Source organism: Syzygium oleosum, unplaced genomic scaffold, assembly GCF_021117445.2.
Source record: "Syzygium oleosum isolate NSW1041296 unplaced genomic scaffold, Sole_v2.1 Sole_v2.05, whole genome shotgun sequence".
In the NCBI taxonomy this organism is placed as follows: domain Eukaryota; kingdom Viridiplantae; phylum Streptophyta; class Magnoliopsida; order Myrtales; family Myrtaceae; genus Syzygium; species Syzygium oleosum.
Window position 1 is genome coordinate 7,848,196 of NW_026607489.1, and position 15,374 is coordinate 7,863,569.

The following is a 15,374-nucleotide window of genomic DNA, read 5'->3' on the forward strand; positions in this document are numbered from 1 at the left end:
GTTCATTTCTCAACTTCCTCGGTAGATATAGCCAAATAGTTAAAAGTTTTCTTCGCCGAATATAATAAGGTAAAAGTGGTACTTTGATCATAGAACTATACCCTACAACTCTTATCGGAGAATTAAAGTAGCAATATATCAACAAAGAGACTTTATAAAAGCTGTCTCTATGTCTGTTAAATTTCAAACAATTCCGTATGAACTTCCATGAAATGGGTGTCAATTTTGGTGTACCTCTTGAAGGTGGACCATCGAGCATGTCTTTTTACTAAAGACGTGTTTCTGAGAATTTCACCAACGATGTTGACTGAGGTAAAAACATGAATTTGCATGATGAACCTATGTTTTTGTTATATAATTACTCAGTGATCTTAAATTGTAATTTCAAGCTTCCATTCAACGCGATCCCCCACAAACTTATGTTATTTTCAAGTTTTAGCTCATGTGGTCTATGAATTCTAAACAGATTCAAGAAATTAATTCATGTGAAGTGTCCTATCTTAGCCTATAACATGATTTGCAAAACATGTTTCTGCCTCTAGCTAAATTTTTTTGTTGGAAATTTCGATGGAGAATATAGTTATTTTCGTCATTATGACGTGATATATAACTCACCACTCCTAAACTCATCCACAGTTAAGATAATTTCAATCCATTTCACCCGTACAATGAAAAACTATGAATTGATATGGAGTTACCGTGTGAAATTGGCACTATAAAACAAGATTTAATGGAAAAGTCCTTTGCTTTTGGGTACAATTCTGCTACAATTCGGACGGATAGATAGAAAAATAATTGAAATGCGTTTGTCTATTTTTATTAACATTTCAACTGTCAAAGGAATCCCTTACCTGAGAACTCCTTTTTGGGTAAAAAAAAAAAGATCTTTTAACATGCGTTTGTCTATTTTGATATCTCATACTCTTCTTTATTCAACATCATCTTTTTATCATAAAGATGTTAAAGTTTGGGGACGTTGATATTCCACTATGTTGGAAACAAACGCGGAAAAATAAATACAGAACACGAGAATTTACGTGGTTCGATCACAAGGTGATCTACGTCCACGGGCGAGGCAAAACAAGATTCCACTATAATCAAAGAGAGTACAGTTTTCAGAAGTCGAAAAACGACTTAACAAAACCTCACGGTTCACAAAACTCTCTCAAAACGAAAATCTCTCTTTTTCAATGAAAAAACCTAGCCGCAGTATAAATAGGGCTCCCCAAAAAATTTTCCTCGGGGGCTACACTCCCGAACCCCCCGAGACTTTTGTTCGCTTACTCCAGCTTAGGCGGACCGCCATAGAGATTTGTTCGCTTGCTCCAGCTTGGGCCTATCAGCCCAACCCTCCGCGTCACGAACTAAATCTCAATTTTTTTTTCTTCACTTTTGGGTCGCATAAAAAATATGTCGGGTCGGGTGATGAACCGGACCGAGTACATAAAATTCAAGACATATTTAACACACTATTATGGCATGAATGTCTATATAATATATTAAAGATGGTAAATTAAGTAAGGAAAAAAGATTAATCACTAACGATGATGCAACCAAATTAAACTTCACAAAATTCAGAAACAAATTATTCACTATAATGAATATTTGAATATTCTTATTCTAAAAATAAATAAAAGAAATTCTAGATATGCCTTCTTGGGGAAAAAATATTGCGAATTTCTTTACACGCACGAATTGAATAGTGCACATAGTTTGTTGAAGAAATCAATTGCTTTAAAAGGTTTTTAGGACGTGATAGAGAATATGATTTTGTGACAAGAGTGCTCCAGTCTCTGGCTCAGGTTAGCTTGTGTTCTTCTGCAGTGCACTAGATTCGTCACCGGAGAAATTATCATGGAATCGTCTCGTGCAAGTGGCTAGGACCAGCTGACGTTGACTCCACAACTTGACTTACCGTTGGACTTCTTTTGATCAACCAATGACTACACTTACTTGACCAAAGAAAAAAACAAAAAAGAAGAAACCCATCTTACTTCTCTTTATAATCCCCTGAACCCATCGACTTAATTCATCAAAAAAAGAACATATTTCAAGAGAGTTGAAGGAGGAACCATGGTCGTCCATAAGCTTCTCTTGAAGGTTGTGGTGCTTGGGGCTTTATCGGGTTCATACCACAATCGCATAACAGAAGCTGCTGATTCGATGACGAAGCCCGGATGCCGAGGTGCTTGCGGAACCCTCTCAATTCCATATCCCTTTGGATCGAGTGACAGCAGTTCTAGCTGCCGCATTGATCACTCATCTTTTACTGTCGATTGTGACAACTCTACTGACCCTCCGGTAGCTTACCTGGATAATAGAAGTAGTAACATTAAAATACTCGACATTTCTGTCGAGGCCCACGAGATGCGAGTAAACGTTTCACCCGTTCGAGACTGCTATAGCTCTTACGGGCGCAATGGGTCTTCGAGCTTCAACCCATGGCTCACCCAAGTTGATTTCCCCATATCCAGCACCAAAAACAAGTTCATCGCTGTCGGTTGCGACACGTGGGCCTCACTTTATCGCGATTTTGGGAATTACACTATTGTGTGTACGTCTTTTTGCAACAATGTTTTGGATATCATCAACGGGTCGTGTTCCGGTATCGGTTGCTGCGAGACGAGCATCCCCAGGGGCTCCTTCGGCTACAATATCGCCCTTGGGAACTTTTACGGTCATCAATACGTCCTGGATATCAATCCTTGTAGTTATGCCTTTGTCGCCGAAATTGGCTTCTACAACTTCTCGGTTGGCGATCTTAAACAGCTTGAATTTAACCAATCCACTCTAGTTCTCGACTGGGCAATAGGGAATCGAACATGCAAGGACGCCAAGAAGAACCACAAGCTACATGTGCACCAACAACACCATTTGCACCGATGCTGAAAATGGATCGGGGTACAAGTGCACTTGTAAAGAAGGTTACCGAGGCAATCCTTACCTTGCGAATGGTTGTGAAGGTACGTTGATAAAATCAACTTTCTTTATCTTGTACTTCGTATTGGTATGATCTGAGAAGATTAGATACATCTGATGCGTGTTTAATTTTTATAGATATTGATGAATGTGCGGATCCAGAGAAGAACCCATGTGAGGGAAAGTGCCATAATGTTGACGGGAGTTATAAATGTTCCTGCCCAGCGGGTTATCATGGTGATGGCAAGAAGGGCGGTGGAGATGGACAAGGATGCATTGCTAATCCTAATCCATCACATTTGCTGGAGATTTTGGTTGGTAAGTTCTTTCATTTTACTTGGAGTGCCTGACTAAAAAAAACATAATATTCTAGCTGATTTAGAGAATATATAATTTAATTTCTTTGTGGTTTAGGAGAAAATTAACTATTTCCAATTTCGCCCGATTTTTCTTCCACTATTTCCCTTGCTTGGAAAGATTCAAAATGCAACTTTCTATATCCTTCTCACTAAAGTTTCTATGCGGAAGATAAATGACATTATCTGATGCATTGAGTACATCACATGCTACTAATTACATCACATTTGAGCTTTTTAAATTTCATGAAAAGATTAATTTCACTCGTGTCAATGTCTGTACTCGTAAAGCATCTTTTGACTTGGTGACCTTGGGTTTTGGGTAAATGTGAAAACATTTTCCTAGAGACGTACACTTAGGGATGGCTATTTTATTGACCCAAGAGGATATCCTTACTTCCTAGTCCCAAATAATGACTGAAAACCCATGATGAATGGACTTTGTGGCCGAGATTGGGTAATATTTTTATGCTCCACATCCAGGCCAAGGTGAGGAATGGATATGGCTAGCCTTCTTAGATTAATAAAGCATTAACTTTGATAATAATCGCATATCGGGCGCTCTATTAGCTCTAAATATTTACATCATTCTAGCACGTCATTATTATCTTTTTACTACCCATGACACATTCTTTTATTCGTTTCCTCCTTATGTCGTTTCTATCTTCTTACAATCATGCATCGTGCTTATCGAATTTTTTTGAAATTTGATAATATCGCGAGAATGATGATGGGATGTGAACACTTTTTTTCCACATGAGGCACGAGGTTGGTATGGAACATCTTTACTAACTTTATGGTGGGGGGCGGGCAACGTACACCTCGCCCGTGTCCCGCATCCCTCCGCACCTCATTGCGTTCCGCATGTCCATGCTCAATTGCTTCTTTCTTTAGAGTCCCCTTTACCCAGATGCCGTAAGCGGTAAAATGAAGAAGGTGATTGATTGAATTGTGAATTTGCATGTGCTCTTTTTTTATTTTTACACCTAAAAGTCAAACTCGTTCCTTTCTCTCTCATGTTTTGATCAGCATTTAAGAACCGATACAAATGATTCAATGGGTTATTTCGTCTTTCTTTTATGTGTGATACACGAGCAATATTATTCAGCTATACAAATTTTTTTTTTGCACGAGCCATATTTACCACGATATTATTCAGATAGGAAGTTAATTACTAGTGATATGACAACATCAGTTCAAGGTGATGACATGAGTAAAAGAGGAAGTTATACTAATCCATTTTTAAAAATTTCTTCTAAGTTACTAGTCCTTGCCAATTTCATGTCGTCGAAAGGGATATAGCTGGTTATAGAGATAGGACTTGTATTGAGTTATCTAGACTCATGCATAGTTCAACCAAAAAGTCTCTATATGTGCATGCTTTAAATGATGTGGATTTGGTTGCGTAAGACCTAGAAAACTATGAGCAAGTATATACCGTAGTACCATGGGAAAAGACAATACGTAATTCTTGTGGTTAGTTTCAGTTTATTACTTCTTTCTTATCGAATTAAACCTGTTAAATTGATGACATTCTTTATAGGCCATGGAAATTGTCCGTTTTTATTGGTAGATTAGCTTAACAAAATCCATTGTCCTAATTCAGACTCAAATTGTCCCAAAACTACTAGGGTTTTCGAGGAAACCTCATGATATAATTCTGCAGAAAGTTTCAAAGTGTGGCTGCTTTTACAAGGTGCGATGATTTACTGTGCAGTTAATCATATGGTTAATTATTCTAAAAAAAACCGGTGTTGTATACAGGTGTTGCTGGGGCCATAATAGCTCTGCTATTCAGTGTAGGCTTTCTATATTTGGGACACAAGAAAATGAAGCTCATTAGGCTCAAAGAACAATACTTCAGGCAAAATGGGGGCTTGCTTTTGCAGCAACAATTAAATGAACAAGAAAGAACCACAAAAGCCGCGCAAATCTTTAGCGCTGAAGAGCTAGAGAAGGCCACCAACAATTATAATGAGAGCAGAATAGTCGGCCGAGGAGGATATGGCACCGTTTACAGAGGATCATTACCAAATGATATGGTAGTTGCGATTAAGAAGTCCAAGCTCATGGACCGGAACCAAATTGAACAGTTCATCAATGAAGTCATTGTGCTTTCTCAAATTAATCATCGTAACGTGGTCAAGCTTTTGGGATGTTGTTTGGAAACAGAGGTGCCTTTATTGGTGTACGAGTTCGTCAACAATGGAACTCTCTTTGATCACATCCACAACCCAAACAAATCATCAAAGCTGTCTTGGGAGACCCGGTTGAGAATTGCTTCCGAAACTGCCGAAGTCCTCTCATACTTGCACTCCTCAGCTTCCATTCCCATTATCCATCGAGATGTCAAGTCGGCAAACATCCTTTTGGATGCTAATTACACTACGAAAGTCTCTGACTTCGGAGCTTCAAGATTAGTCCCACTTGATCAAACGCAATTATTCACTATGGTTCAGGGAACATGGGGATACTTAGACCCTGAATACTTGCACACAAACCAATTGACAGAAAAGAGTGATGTTTATAGCTTCGGGGTCGTGCTAGTCGAGCTATTGACAGGGAAGAAGGCACTTTTGTTTGACCGACCGGAAGAAGAGAGGAGCTTGGCAATACACTTTCTTTCATCACTAGAAAGCAACAAATTGTTTCAGATTGTTGAGGAAGTTATTGCAAAGGAAGGAATCAATGAGCAGGTGATGGAAGTTGCCAATCTTGCAAAGAGATGCTTGATAATAAAAGGAGAGGAGAGACCGACCATGAAAGAAGTAGCAATTGAATTGGAGAGGCTTAGAGGAATGGCTAACCATGCTGGTGTTAGTAGTACATGTGTGAATTGGAAAGAGACGGTTCATTTGTCGGGAGAGAAGACCAATGCGTCCATGGATATCAGTGGGACCGTGAACACTGGGTACACAGATAGCATGGAAGACCATGTCATGCCAATAGTTAGCGGTGGGAGATGAGAATATTTAAGTTACCTATCTGTATGTCTTGTGATAGATGTTATGGTCGCACTGGGTCTCTACGGACTGCACTAAATCATTTTGTTATTTCACGTTGAAAGGTAGGAGCATTTGGGTTGTTGCTTGTCCATCAAATGGTTGCGATGCGTGTATTTAGCTTCAGAAAGTTTTTGGATCTAACTCAGTGACGGGATGTAAAAAATGGTCTAATTCCTCCTACCGTTTGTTGGTGATGCTTTTGATACTTCGGAGCTATCTAGTCTCTGAGTTTGCTCGAGCATATAGTTTGTCCAACTAGGATGAATATTTTTCTTGGGCTATTCCATGGTCTTGCCTCTTGCCTTAATAGTAATATAACGAAATTTTTGCGTGTGGATTTTACACTTGACTTATGTTCAATTCCACACAGTACCCACTAAAATGAATTTCACGTGTGGGTCTTCCATCTAGAGACTTAGGTTTATGTTTCTCGTCCAAAACATCAGTGGGGTAGGGTCATATTCCCTCAAATCCGTCAAATGATCCTTAAATTACAAATTTTAATATCGTCTGTACTTATTTCAAATTAAGTATAATATCCATATTTTTAACCAACCAATAGAAAACATTTCCTTCAATTAGTGATGGAGGAAAATAAAGTCCAATGAATATACGTATTTCATGGGCTCAGTATTCACTTAACTAAGGCGGGTCTTTTCATTGCTTTTTTTTTTTTTTGGGCACAACAGAAGTATCGAATGCAGCCATTTGTCATATCTAAAAACTGAGAATTTGTGTTTACATATTCCTAATTCTTCGTAAGTATGGTGGTCTAGCATATATGTAGGTGTTATACATGCACAATACCACTTGCACAAGCCTCGGCTTGACTATTAATCTACACATGCAATCTTGGGCTAAAACAAAACCTCATCAAAAAGATTTCGATAACAGCCGCACAAGACCGATGGCAAAAGTGTAGATTCCCAACAAACGGACGAAACCTATCAAAAAAAGAGGATTTGCATTTTTACTTTATCATTTAACGTTCGTATTGGCATTATTTTGCATGCTCGAATCGTTGCATGTACTTACATTATAATTCAATAGATATTGCAATTTTGTAATTCGTATCTTCTTTCAATCGAAGGACATATCTACATGATAGGGTCGGATCCATTTGTGTAAAACTCCGTGTAAACTCTAGCGAAAAACTCAATTGATGTGAAGATTCATTGACCTATGCAACGTCCTGCCATCTGGCTAGTTTAGTTAATAGTTGGGAGCCTTGTGTCTCATTGAGTATAAAGCTGTTTTGAGCAAGTAAGCTAATTTTAGGAATTTGGCGCCTTAACCCTAGTAGATTATGACATATATTTATTAAAGTACTTTCGGACATGTAAGTGGAATTGTGCACAATGTTTGGAATGATTTTTACTATTTGCTTTCCCACTTTTTTTAATCTTTCCAATCTCACAATTTGACTTTTATTAAATGAGAATTTTTAAAATGTTTCGAAGCACACAAACTAAATATAGGATCGAATATAATTTTTCAATGATCGTCTTCAAAATATAAAATTTGTTTTGAGTTTATTAGAAAAGTTATTAACTAAGGTTCTGTTTTATTTTAAGAAATCAAAACTGAAGGTCCCTAATTAAAAAGTTGTGTTAATACCATGAAAAACTCCAAACTGATGCATCTATGACAAATTTACCCTAAATTAATTTTTTGATCACCAAAAACCTTAAACCGGTACACCTACGTATAAATTTACCCTCCGTTAGTTTCCGTTAAATTTTACATTCAAATTGCTAAGTTGGATCACATGTGGCAGTTGACTGGTGTACTAATTTGAGGTTTTAGTTGTTTGCTTGTCACATGTTTATCAATTTATAATTTTTTGTGATATTAATCTAATTTAATGGAGGATAAATTTGTCACAATGTACCAGTTTGGAGTTTTTTGAGGTCAAAAAATTAGTTTGGAGTAAATTTGTCATAGGTGTACCGATTTGAGGTTTTTATGATATTAACCCAAGTTTGTAGTGGGAAATGAGAATATTCAAGTTACCTATACGTATCTGGGTCTATTGTGATAGATGTTATGGTTGCACTAGATCTCCATGGACTGCACTAGATCAATTGGTCCTTTCACGTTGAAGGTAGGAGCATTTGGGTTGTTTCTTGTTAATCTAATGGTTGCTATGCGTGTATTTGAGCTTTAGAAAGACTTTTGGATCTAACTCAGTGACATGATGTAAAAAAATGGTCTAACTCCTTCTATCGTTTGTTGGTGATGCTTTTGAGATTTGGGAGCTATCCTGTCTCTAAGTTTGCTCGAGGATATAGTCTGTCAAACTTGGATGAATATCTTTCTTGGGCTATTCCATGGTCTTGCCTCTTGCCTTACTAGTTATAAAACGAAATTTTTGCGTGTCAATTATACACATGACATATGTTCGATTCCACACACTACCAACCAAAATGAGTTTCATGTTTGGGCCATATTTTTCTCTAATCCGTCTTGTATGTACTAAATTATAGATATTAACATCATCTATACTTATTTCTAATTAAGTCTATGAAGTATAATATCCATATTTTTAAACCAACCAATAGAAAAACATTTCCTTCAATTAGTGATGGAGGAAAATAAAATCCAATGAATATACGTATTTCATGGGCACGGTATTCACTTACCTAAGGCGGGTCTTTCCATTGGGATCAAAGGGTTGGTCATCTCCAATCGGCTACTCTATTAGCTAATCCTAAGTTTATTCGATAAAGGGAAAATATTGGTCAAAACTATTTTTCACATGATAAACAGATCCAATTAGAGTGTACAATACGAGTGCGACATGTAACACTTGCTTAGCATAGTTGAGTTAGCTAATTAATTCATTAAAATGACTCTAGGTAACCGTTGGCTTTCATTGTTACTAATAAGTGAAGCAAGATAAGATTCTTCTTTGAGTTCTGATTGACGATACGCATCACTAACTTGCAGAATGCAAATGTTTCGCGAAACACACGTAATGCGAATATTTGGCTCTATACAACCGTTCTTGTTGACGACTATAAAGACAGAAAATATAAGTAATTACGATTTACAAGCATATCTTCTTTCAATTGGAGGAAAACTCCGTGGAAACTCCAGTAGAAAACCTAATTGATGTGAAGATTCATTGACCTGTTCAACGTACCGCCATCTTGCTAGTTTAGTTAATAGTCGGGAGCCTTGTGTCCCATTGAGTTTAAAGCTGTCTAGAGCAAGTAAGGTAATTTAAGGAATTTGGTGCCTTAGCCCTAGTAGAAAATGACATACCCTTATTAGTATTTTCGGACAAATTGTGCAAATTGTTTGAATGATTTTTACTATTTGCTTTCTCACTTTTTTTAATCTTTCCATTTTCACAATTTGACTTTTATTAAAATTGATTTTTTTAAAATGCTTTGAAATATGCAAATTAAATGTACTATCAAATATAATTTTTCATAATCATCTTCAAAATATAAAATTTGTTTTGAGTTTATTAGAAAAGTTAATACATGTCGTGTTGTTTTATTTTAAGAGATAAGGGCCCTTAAAAGAAATCTTAGAATATTGTAGAGAGAAATCTCTAAGGTTGTCATGCGTTGCTATTATTCAACTAATGAAATTTATTAACTAGTTGGCTTTTTCGGTCGATTGTTGTTTTTTCACGAGTAATAGTCACGGTGCAAAATCATGTTTTGGAATTGTTCAAACATAGAGTTTGACAAGAACTCTCTCTCTCTTCGTAAAAACGAAGGGTCAGGTCTTGTCCTTTCCCAATCAACTTTCAATTTTTGCACTAATCGACGCCCCAAAAGAAAAAAATGCCATGCACACTATGAAAACTCGATTGGGAAAGGAGAAGACCAGACTTTTTCTTTCCCATGGAAAGAGTGACACTTTCTTAGACTCTAGAATCCTAGATTAATCTCTCGAGATTATCTGAAAAGTAAGAGCAGCTCATTTTGTGACAAGAATAGCTTGTTCTTCTTGATAGGTCTTTAACTCACCCTAGCTGAACTCCCCATATCCAGCACCAAGAACAGGTTCATCGTCGTCAGTTGCACACACGTCAGCCTCCTTTCTAGGTTTCTTTTGCCGCTGGACCTGTTGGATGGGAAAGTTCGCGGAATTTTGACCAATTGCCTCGGAATCGTTGATTTGCCGCTCGTGTTGGATGGGAAAGTCGAACCGTTCCCTTGTACCCAAATTTGTGACAATTTGGTCCCTGAATCGATAAAATCGGTTCGCTTTACCTGAACTCGCCGTAGTCTAAATAAATAATTCCAGACCGTCTTCACTTCCTTAGCTAATAGAATAAAACACAAAAAAAAAAAAAAATCTTCACACCGCAGTCGAAACTTCTCCTCTTTGCTATTATAAGTAGGCAATGTTAACGAATTTACATTTCAAACTGTACGAGCAAACTGAACAAATTTCGAGGAGTAAGTCTTCGTACATATTGGGCGAAAGGAGCAATACGACATTGCAATGTCTTTGAGGGTTGATATTGGCATTTCTATTCTCTTTTTAGGCCTAGTTGAGTTGGGAGACATTAGGTACACCCTCATATTGCGTGATATCTTTAAACTTTTCCTAGTTTGCAAGTGCAATTCGTTGAAATTTTTTTCTCATAGCGATAGCACGCGTGAATTTTGTATGAACGTCATCGGATGTTATATGATGCTCTAGCTATTACGCTCCAATTGTAAAGGAATTCGGGTATCGCACAGGACTTAATTAACCGGGAGTAAGCGAGTAATGCAAGGCCGAATGGGAACTTTCTAACCATTTTTTGTTACTTGTGGCAACATTTTGGGATAGAAATGGAACTGCCCATTAATACTTGAGGGCAAAATTAGAAGAAGAATTGAATAGTGGGACGTAAAATTGGACAAATCCCAAACTTCTGGGACAAGGGTGTAGTTAGCGGTGGATCTTTTGAAACGCCAAGTCAATGATGCTCTCTCAAACAAGAATATGAGAAACTTCAAGGCTTGTGTGCTTTGTCAATGAGCAAACGCGTTCCTTCGTTATAAGAACACACGCACGATACATTTCCACGATACAACAAATTGAGAGAGAGAGAGAGAGCGCCATGGGTTCAAAGTGGAATCCTTTGGAGATAATGAGGATGATGTTAGTGGTCGGACAGTTGCTACTGATATCATCACCTTGTTCATTTTCTCAAACTGTATCTTCCAACTGCCAAGAAACTTGCGGAGACGTCGCCGTGCCTTACCCCTTCGGCATCGGAGATGGGTGCTACTTGAACGAGTACTTCTCCATCCACTGCAACGTCACCGTCGCCTCCACCCCCAAGCCCTACTTATGGAATACCAACATCGAAGTCCTCGACATATCGCTCGACGGCGAGCTCCGCATCTACACCTACATCGGCAAGGACTGCTACACCGAGTCCGGCATACAGCAACAGCCGCGCACTTTCGCCTACACCGTCCTCTCCGCGTTCCCTTTCTCTAACACCAAGAACAAGTTCACGGCCATCGGGTGTGACACGGTCGCCGTGATCGCGGGATCCAATGGTCAGGGCTTCTCGAGCGGCTGCCTCTCGGTGTGCACCGGGATGGACGACTTGACTGACGGGGCATGCGATGGCATCGGGTGTTGCCAGACCAGTATACCGGAGATGCTCCTCAATTACAACGCCAGTGTGGTCAGCCTGAACAACCACACCAACGTGTGGACCTTCAATCCTTGCAGTTATGCATTCTTAGTCGAAGACAGGTCCTTCAATTTCAGTAGGGAGGATCTTAATGGCATGAGGAACAGGACGGTGGTCCCCTCGGTGCTCGACTGGGCCGTTTGGAAGGAGACTTGCGACGAGGCAGCAAAGGACCCGGCGAGCTTCGCTTGTAAGGCGCACAGCGAGTGCTTCGATTTTGCCGACGTGCCCGGCTACCGATGCAATTGCTCTTCTGGGTACGAGGGGAATCCATACCTCGGTTGTGTAGGTTGGTATATATTCCAGTGCTTCATGGTGATAATTTGATGCTATTGTTTTTTTATTTAGAGTTAACATTTAATCGTGTGTTTTAATTTGTGCAGATATTGATGAATGTGCTGATCCAGAGAATAACCCATGCGAGGGAATTTGCCATAACCTTGATGGGAGTTATGCATGCTCATGCCCAAAGGGTTCTCATGGTGATGGCAAGAAGGGTGAAGATGCACAAGGATGCATTGCTAATCCTAAATCATCACATTTGGTGACGATTTTGGTTGGTAAGTTCTTTCAACTCTTCAGCTGATTTTGGTGGTTTACGAGAGAATACTATTTCATATATTTAGTCCGATTTTCTTGTATATTTCTCTTTCTTGGGGTAGTTTACAACAAAACTATCTCTACCGTTCTAAGAAAAAAAATTTCTTTGCAAGTAAATTAAGCGTCAAATTGGGTTACTAAATCCAAGTAGCTATTTTAAAATTTAAAAGATAGATTTTACTCATGACTCTTTTGCCGTCGATCGACGACTTGATGATCTGACCCAGGACTTTGTTCATAGTAATTTACTCAATTGGGGTCAATGTGAAAACATTTTATCATGAATCACATCGTAATTGCAACCTATGACTTTGTACCTAGTTACGTGATATTCAATACTTGTTTTTGGAAAACTATTCTAGCGCAGACGCTCCAGTATGCATCATTGAATTATTCAAGATGACTATAAGAAATACAGATGTAGCAAAATTGGACTTCTATATCATTGAAATCTAGAACCCCATGGGCGGCCTGGAACATGTCAATGATTTGGTCAGTCTCATTTGTTTATGACTTAATTTTAAAAAAAGGAAAACGCACAACTATCCGTTATCATTGAGCTCGCTGTAGGAATATTTGTTTTGTTTTCTTCGTCCTAAAGTCAAGCTTTCTGCTTTGTCTTTTAGAAATAGAAGTTGCAAAATTTTCTTCAGAGATGCTATTCCTTGCCATTTTTTGCGTCATTGAAAGTCATATCTATTGCTGGAGATGGTGAAAGTAGCACTTCCATGGAATTGCTTAGACTCAATCATGCGACAGACAATTGATATGTCCATATGTTCAGAACAAGACCCTCAAAACAGCTTCCAGTAAGGCAAGAGAATGAGGGTGAACGTAATACAGCATTGACACTCGTTCTAATTGCCATTACAGCTTTCGGTTTACACATTAGTGTAGATCAATCAATCAACAAATGGTATTCTATTGAAATTTTGTGGTGAAGATTAGTGATTTCTATTAGAGGGTAGCTTTTCTTTAAGAAGAAAAAGGGTGTCGATAGTCAATTTTCCGAACATTGTTATAGGCAGTCACTTTGACTGGAATTTATTTAGTTCTACTTATTAAGCATATCAGCTTAATGATATTAACAAAACTATACTTTGTTAATTATTTACCCAAATTCATTGCGCTAAGTTAGGCTCAAATTGTCCCCAAATTGCCCAGTTTCTTGACAAATAAGACTATGGTATAGTATCTACAGAAAGTTTACACTGTTGTGGCTGATGTTTACATGGTGAGTTCTTTATTTGCCCATTGATCACAATTATTCTTCTTCTACTGGTGTTTGTTGCAGGTGTTGGTGTGGGCATAGTAGTGCTGTTATTCAGTGTAGGCTTTCTGTATATGGGACTCAAGAAAAGGAAACTCATTAGGCTCAAAGAACAATATTTCAAGCAAAATGGTGGCTTGCTTTTGCAACAACAATTACATGAACGTGACAGAACCACAAATGCCGCGAAAGTCTTCGGCGCAGAAGAGCTAGAGAAGGCCACCGAGCATTATGACGAGAGCAGAATAGTTGGCCGAGGAGGATACGGCACCGTTTACAAAGGGATCTTGCCAAATAACACGGTAGTTGCAATAAAGAAGTCCAAGCTCGTGGATCAGAGCCAAATCGAGCAATTCATTAATGAAGTCATAGTGCTTTCCCAGATTAATCATCGAAACGTGGTCAAGCTATTGGGTTGTTGTTTGGAAACAGAAGTGCCTCTGTTAGTATATGAGTTTGTGAACAATGGGACTCTCTTCGATCACATCCACAGCCCGAACAAGTCGTCTAAGATGTCTTGGGAGACCCGGTTGAGAATCTCTTCGGAAACTGCAGGAGTTTTATCATATTTGCACTCAGCAGCTTCCATTCCCATAATCCATCGAGACGTCAAGTCTACAAACATCCTCTTGGATGCTAATTACACTGCAAAAGTGTCTGACTTCGGAGCTTCACGATTAGTCCCGCTTGATCAAGACGAATTGTCTACTATGGTTCAGGGAACATTGGGATACTTAGACCCTGAGTACCTGCGCACTAGCCAGTTGACGGAAAAAAGCGATGTTTATAGCTTTGGCGTTGTGTTAGTCGAGCTGTTGACAGGGAAGAAGGCGCTCTCCTTCGATCGACCCGAAGAAGAGAGGAGCTTGGCCATGTACTTTCTTTCGGCGTTGAAAGAAGACCGACTGTTTCAGATTGTTGAGGAGCTCATTGCAAACGAAGACAATGAGCAAGTGAGGAAAGTTGCCAATCTTGCAAAGAGTTGCTTGAGATTAAAAGGCGAGGAGAGGCCAACCATGAAGGAAGTGGCAGTTGAATTGGATGCAATTAGGGCAATGGCTAACCATCCATGGGTTAATATTGATTTGAATCCAGAAGAGACAGTTCATTTGCTTGGAGAGATGACCGACTCCATTGTTTATGCAGATAGCACCGAGACATCGAACACTGGGTATACCGATAGCATGAAAAACCATGTCATGCCACTAGTTAGTAGTGGCAGATGAGAAGATTGTACAAAATTATACGTTTGACATTCACAATATTCATTTTTTGTAAATCAGTAGCATTGGAAGCCAATAGGAAAAGGTATTTTTTTTCCAGTATTCCAGGGAACTCTCCCGTTTCCTTTCTGCTGAATAAACAGAATAGAGGAAGGGTAATATACACGGGCTCTAGTTAAGTTTCTCTCTTGTTTAATGTAATAATTCCGGAGTTGGGTAATGTTTTGAGATACTGACAGGAACTAATGTGATGGACAGCATACTTAAGCGATGACTTTTCGTAAGCAGGACATGCATGACTGTCGTGTTAGGCTACTGATTAATTAATCCACAATGTTA

The 15,374-nt window shown here is 38.7% G+C and overlaps 1 pseudogene; it reads left to right on the forward strand.

Annotated features, from left to right (window-relative positions):
* Window positions 1-1,974: 1,974 nt before the first annotated feature.
* On the forward strand, window positions 1,975-15,119 carry LOC115665693 (uncharacterized; annotated as a pseudogene).
* Window positions 15,120-15,374: the final 255 nt, after the last annotated feature.